We start from the raw sequence: 7,597 nt of genomic DNA on the forward strand, positions 1-7,597 counted from the left end.
GTCAACAGTGGTATGGAAATATAAACAAGCACTATAATCTTCTGGAAAATAATTTAATATAGATTCTTAAGAGCTGTGTTTATATAAATATGGAACAAATAAGAAATATAATGAAGCCTGAGAGAAAAAAAATAAAAAAATAAAAAATCAGAGTGAAGCGTATCTATGATGTAATGATACAAGACCACTCAGGTGTTTGGAAGTCAGAATTAAGTTAATATTTGAAGAAATTCTGAAGTCTTAAGATTATAAACCACACAGCCTTTTCACTTCACCAGAGCCACTGAGTTTTCTGACTAAAAGCAAACAAATTTTACATAGGAAAGCAAAGCAAAAATGATATAAACTCACCTTTTATTATCTGTGCTATCCAGAGTCAATGTTTCTAACATAAGCAATCTGTCTTAAGACAGACAAATGTTGCATTCTTATTGCATCAAGGTACTTCAAATGAATCTCATTAAAGTACATCAAACAAGGAAACACTTTTGCTTACTTGTAAAAACAAGTTGCATCATATTTTCCTACAGAAGCATAGCCATAATAGCCATTAGTGTAAATTATTACTTTTTGTCTTTGGGGGAATAAAGGAGCATTCCTCTAAGAAAGTGTCACAGCCAGCAGGCCACCAGAAGTGCCTCTATGCCAATGCATGCAGCATGGGCAACAGACAGGAGGAGGTGAAAGCTACCATGCTACAATATGCTGGCAATTGCAGAAACTTTGTAAGATGAATCCTGACTGGAGTGTAGCCATCAGCAGCTACAAGCTGTTCAGAAAGAACAGGAGAGGAAGAGGGGGTCGGAGGTGTTGCCCTATATGTAAAGAAGAGGATAGCGTGTGAAGAGATGTCCTGAAAGAGTAGGCACGAGCAGGTCAAAACTTATGGGTAGGAATTAGGGACTGGGACATCTAAGAGACTCTTGTTGTCAGAGTCTACTACAGTCCATGCAAAGTGGATCCTATCAATGAAGCCTTCTTACTTCAGCTTGAGGAGACATTGTGATCACAGGGTCTTATCCTGCTGGGGGATTTCGACCACCCTGACATCAGCTGGAAAAGTAGCACAGCAAGCTGTAGGCAATCCAGACTGCTGGAATGCCTGAATGACAACTTCTTAAGATGAAAAATTGACAGGCACACCCAAGGGGATGCATTATTGGACCTGATGGTCACAAATGCAAATTAACTCACTAGGGATGTCAAAGTTGAAGGCAGCCTGGGCTGCAGTGACCATGCACTAGTGCAGTTCACTGTCCTAAGAGGTATGAGGTAGATGAGAAAGCTGAAGACTGGGAGGTGATTCAGGATGGCCAACATGGTTTACTAGGGGAAAATCCTGCCTGACCAACCTAGTGGGCTTTCTACAATAGAATGACTGCACCAGTGGAAAAAGGAAGATTTATGGGTGTCATCTACCTGGACTTCTATAAGACCTTGTGATTCCCCACAACATCCTTCTCTCTAAGTTGAAGAGATCTGGGTTTAATGGGTGGACTGTTCAGTGGATAAGGAATTGGCTGGATGGTTGCATCCAGAGGGTAGTGGTCAATGTCTCTGGGTCCAGATGGAAAACAGTGACAAGTGGTGTCCCTCAGCAATCCATACTTGGACCAGTATTGTGTAATGTCTTCATTAATGATCTTGACAGTAGCATTGAGAGCACCCTCGGCAAGTTTGCTGATGACACTAAGCTGGGTGGTGCAGTCAATATGTCAGAGGGATGGGATGCCATCCAGAGGGACCTGGGCAAGCTTGTCTCAGGTGAAACTGATGAGGTTCAACAAGGCCAAGTGCAGGGTCCTGCACCTGAGCCAGGACAACCAGAGATATTAATACAGGCTGGGGGAAGACTTGCCAAAGAGCAGCCCTGTGGAAAAAGACCTGGAGGTACTAGTGGATCAAAATCTGGACACGAGCCACCAATGTGTAATTGCAGACCAGAAGGCCACCTGCACCCTGGGCACCATCAAAAGAAGAGTGGCCAGCAGATGAAGAGAGGTGATTCTACCTCTCTACTCTGCCCTGGTGAGTACTACTCACCTGGAGTACTGCGTCTGACTCTTGAGCCCCAAAAATAAGGATGTGGACCTGTTGGAGCATGTCCAAAGAAAGGCAATCAACATGATCAGAGAGTTGGAGTACCTCTCTTATGATGAGAGGCTGCAGGAGTTTGGATTATTCAGCCTGAAGAAGAGAAGACACCAGTGGAACTTTATAGTGAGTTTTCACTACCTCAAAGGAGCCTGCAGGAAGGTTGAGGAAAAGCTGTTCACAAGGTCATGTAACAATAGTAGAAGGGCAAATGGTTTCATGCTAGAAAGCATAGATTTAGGCTGGACATTAGGAATAAGTTCTTTAATATAAGAGGGGTGGATCACTGGAGCTGGTTGCCTAGAGAGGTGGTGAGGTCTCCATCCCTGGAGACATTCAAGGTCAGGCTTGATGGGGTTCTGAGCAATCTGTTCTAGTGTGAGATGTCTCTGCTTATTTTAGGGGGGTTGGGCTAGATGACTTTTAGAGGTCCTTTTCAAACACAAGATATTCTGTGATTTTATGATTCTATTATCATATGAACTTTTCGTCCAAATCACTGATAAAATGATTCAGAAGTGTTGATGTAAGTAAAAAGATTTTAAAAAGCATAAATGACAAGTGCTTCAGTGGTGTTGAAAGGAAAAATAAGTGCAGTAACAGCTGAAAAAAGCAAGACATGAGGTAGCCGAGGATATTGATAGGAAAAGACAATGTTATATTTTGTCAATTTTTCTTTTTAGAAAAGTCAGTAATAAGACCCTTAGAGACATAAGCAGAGGAAAAAGTTAAAAGAGTTGAAATTAATCATGATAAAGAATCTACTGGGATTGAACATGGGGCATTAGGTAAAATTAGAGAAGTTGTTATTTACAAATAAGTGAAAAAAAGAAAGGGCTTTTTTTACTGGTAAAAGTACGACTGTTTTATGTTTTTTTGAGCTGAACTGTGGCAGAGACCTTGAATGTAGAACAAATAACATTACAATCAACTAACCTATTCTAAATAACCTTGAATAAATGGTTAATTTCTTACATTTACTGTTCTCAATTAATGAATGTATTATCTTGCAAATTAATTTCTTTATCAAGTTTGTTTGATTAAGTCTCAGGCTTTGAATTCACTTTTTAATTTGGATGTATGGGTAAAGAATGTGGACATGCAAATGTAAAACAATACGGTTTGATGTTTAAAACTATTCACTCAGAGAGATTAAACAGAGAAGACATCTGTTTATTATTTCAGATTTATTTTTCACAGGATCATTCAGGTCTCTCACCCTAGATCAACCATCATAACTCTAAAAAGTTCATTCATTGTTGTGGAAACTGTTTGGAACAAGTGAAGACTTTGTCTGCTACCTATTTTACAAAACAGACACCTTGGCAGTGGTCCTGTCTGTACTCGGAACCAGCTATCAGCTCTCCCGGAAGGAATGGAGCAATGCAAAACAACTTTCACAGGGAGTCCAGACCTCTGTTGTTTCTGTTTGTTCTATAGAGAGCCTTGTTAGGCAGTGGATTTGTGTTTTTATGAAAGTCTGGGAAAATGTTTACAATTTTTTAAACTATGTTGATCAGCCCTCTAGATGGGGATGAAAACAGGATGCTTCTTGTGACTAACTTCCTTGTCTGAGAGATTGCCATGATGAGATAACCTATGTCAATGGATGAAAACCTCTACTGAAATGAACATCAGCTCTCCCTTTGGTGCTCTACTATGCTGATGTTTTTTGTGATCACAGATACACAGATGAATCTAATTTAGACTGCTTCTCTGGTTTCTGTTCCTAAGTTTTTTAATCAGTTTTGATTTTTTCTGTGAAAATTAGGTGTCTATTTTTAAATGTGACTCAATCTGTATCAAGATGGAATTTATCCCTGCTTTTCACTGTACCTGATTTCTTCTTGAAGAGGATGAGAGGTCATTGTCTTTCGATTTTAGTACAATCCAAAGCAAATCCCCAGAGTTTCTAGCCATAATGAAAATAAGTTGCCAGCCTCTTATAACTATGGTATGAATCATATGGGAGCATATTGGCACAATCCTTATCATCTGCATGAGCATGTAGGAGCTGAGGCTGCTTGTCATAACCTGCAGCACTGAAAGCCTAGCACCACAGCTGTGCCGCTACAAATAAGCAAATAAAAATACATATAATATCCCAGATTTTTCTTGCACTTCAGCAACTACAGAAAGTATTTTTGTACCCATTATGATTGACCAGAAAGAAATAGCTGAAATCTTTTTTAAAATATCATTTTGCTGCACTATAATTAACATGTATAGTCCAAATCTATAAATTTGGATATGATCTTTTTTGAGTCAAAGGACTTACATTTCAAAATGGTTTGTCTTAATATGCTGCTTTAACACTTTAAAAATAAAACTTGTTGTTGTCATTAATCTGAAACATGAATTTAATTATATTTAAGAATTTAAAACACAATCCCAAAATAAAAGGTGTTCCTGTCCACAAAAGCACCAACATGTCTTCCAGTTGCAAGAGACGGTAAGTGGTTGCAATTTTAATAATATGTTTAGGTGAATGGCTAAAATGATTTATCTTTATCATTAACTGTATATTCCTCAGAATTCTTTTTTCCCAGCTGTTTGTGTTAAAAGGTCTTATTGACAAAGAAAGTAAAATATTATATTATGGGTCTATAGTTTTTTTCTCTCTCATATATACACAATGTAAGTGAATTTACCTCTTTTTTCCCCTATTTTTTACACATTATCTGTGTCCTCACATATATGAGTATACTCCTTCCTACTGCTTGAGATACATATTTTATCCTATTTTTTGCCTTAAGAAAAAAAAGTCAGTAGTGTTTTCAGTGCCGCAATGGTATTTTCCTCACATATTTCAAGTATTTTTTTAACCATACAAGCATGACATACAGTGAAGATCTAGGGCATGGTCTCCTTTGTGTCATTACTCATGAATGTATCTAGCGTAGGTTGTGAAAGCATCACATTTTCAAGGGTCATAAAAAGTATTAAGATTAGCCATCAATATAACCAAACTGGAGTGGAGCAAGTTCTTGTTTTTAGACTGTAAATAAAAGACCCAGCTCAAGACCTATCCACCTCTCATATCCCATTTAAGCTTTTGCAGTAGACTTAAAAACTTGGATGATGAGAGATGATCATAGCTCTATTTAAGTCACATACCTAAAATCAATAATAATTTTCAGCAGGTCTTGTCTGAAAACCTGTAAACCTTGTTTTACAAAAATATGCATCCAGGGAAAACTAGTTCAATTGAATAAAAAGGGTTTGGTTTTTTTTAAAATATAATTGCCCACAGATTCATAAGAATTATTCTCCTGGGGGAAAAAAAAAAAAAAACAACCAAATAAACAAACAAACAAAAAAACCCAACAAAAATAGAAAGCACATGTACACCAAAACTAGACAAATGTACCCACTATTGGGAATTATTCTCACACTGAATTTTGCACACCCCTTTCAAGGTCAGAACTAGCTAGAACGATTTATTGAACTCTACACAATAGCCTGTCAGTTTTGGTCTCTAAATCCATATATATAGGTGTGTTTTTTCTCCTATTCTAATTTTTACAGAAACAAACTCTTCAGAAAAGGACTTCTCCTCTTTATATGGTTACTGTATTTGAGTGATGCCTGTTTCACCACCTTCTGCTAATGTGCAGTAATGAGTGCAACAAGCCATTGCTTTTCCAGGAAGTGGCAATGCTGTTGTGTTTTCAAACAGCAGAGGCTAATACTATTTTCTATGGGGGAAAAAATCTGAAAAAAAAGCCCCAAATGCTCAGGCTTATATGTGTCTCTGTAAATTTTACTACACATAAATTTTTCTATATGGCAGAGGAATGAAGTTGACATGTATGTAACAGATCCATTTTTTTTGTCTTGTAGAAAATTTACTTTAGGAATGGCTTAACAGTAATTTTAAAGTATAATTTATTGCAGTTTTCAATTGGTTATTTAAATAATCTTTAAGAAAAGATGCTATTTCCTTTTTCCAGGAAGCTGCTCTCTAGTTGTACCCTGTAACAGTCTTTCTCTCCATGATGGAAGAGCAGGTAATTTCACATTTGATATTTAATTATTATCTGCAATTGTCACATTCATATTTAGACACATAGTGCAAGATGGTAGTTACCCTCTAAGCCCTATTTCAGTGGTCCAGTTCCAAATATTCTGCTAAGATTCAGTTATCCACAGAAATATGCATAACCACCTTGGACAAAAGTTGTTGGGTTTTTTTCTGTGTAAAACATTATAAAGGTTTTTTTTCATCTATCAATTAGGGTTTTTTTCCTGTTGGAGGAACCTGAGTTCAAGTGAAACTGAACAGTCCCTTACAGATGAGAAACTGCAGACAGATTATCCAGTTGGATCTTGACCCTAGGATAAGGCCCCAGTGTTCAACTGGGGAGAGCTTCAAGTTCAATTTTTTCATATTTTATATTCAGAAATGCTTCAGGACTGTAGCACGGGTATGGCAATGTCTGGTGTAAGAGTGCAAAGAAGTCTAAGTGTTCACTACAATCTATCATCACCTGCTGCAACACTCACAGTGAGAACATTTGTTTAACAAAAGTGTGTGCAGACTGTGGCAGTAACTCCTTTTGCCTTCAAACACAATTTTTGTTTGACATAACTTTTTGCTGTAGATGCAAAGCTCCCTTTATTTTATGTCTTTATAGTAATCCTTTTATTGCTATTAAAATATCCTTTTAATATTATTCTCTATTAATCCTTATCCTTTTATAATCCAAGTACAATTGGACTGAGTCCAGAATATAGCCAACATCGATTTTCTTTACATTTTCTCAATGTTAGTAAGCAGAATCAACTGCTTTTAATAGATTAATTTTTATGCCATAAATATATATACATATATATATATAAATCAAGAAAAAATCTTAATAAAGATTTTTTTCCTCATATTTAAAACTTTTTTCAAAAAGATAAAAAAATATTGAACTTAAAAATTACAGACTCAGCAGTTTAATAACTCGGACAAGAAAAAAAAAAATTACTGTGATGGAAGAGTTGTTTTACAGTCAGTTCCTTTTATTAGTTAATTTGTAATGCCTTATTTAGTGTATCATTGGCTAAATAAATATTGATTCCCGAAAGATTATTGGATATGCTACTGATAATGACTCTATTAATGTAATTTTTCATTTTCATCCTATAGCACAGACTTTTGAAGGCTAAACTTACTCTTCTTATAAATAGACTCATTTCTAGTTGAACTAGGCTCAATTTAGAAATTCAGTTGCAGTCACATGAGCAAATTATTAATAGGGATAAATCATACATAAAGTACATACCATGTAAGTAAAATTTAAGACAAACTAATGAGTGGAAGAAAGAAATAATCAGTCTTAAAAACAAAAGACTTATGAATTAACCAGCTGAAAAATCCTTATTGTTGGCCACTTAGTCATGAGTCTGAAATTTTCAACTCAGTTTCCTTCTTCACACTTGATAATCTGTATATTATCTGAAGCATGTAGTTCTTATGAAAATGTTTCTTGGGAAGATATTTCTCATATATTTTTCA

This window comes from Chaetura pelagica, unplaced genomic scaffold (genome assembly GCF_000747805.2).
Source record: "Chaetura pelagica isolate M959 unplaced genomic scaffold, ChaPel_1.0 scaffold191, whole genome shotgun sequence".
Classification (NCBI taxonomy): Eukaryota; Metazoa; Chordata; class Aves; order Apodiformes; family Apodidae; genus Chaetura; species Chaetura pelagica.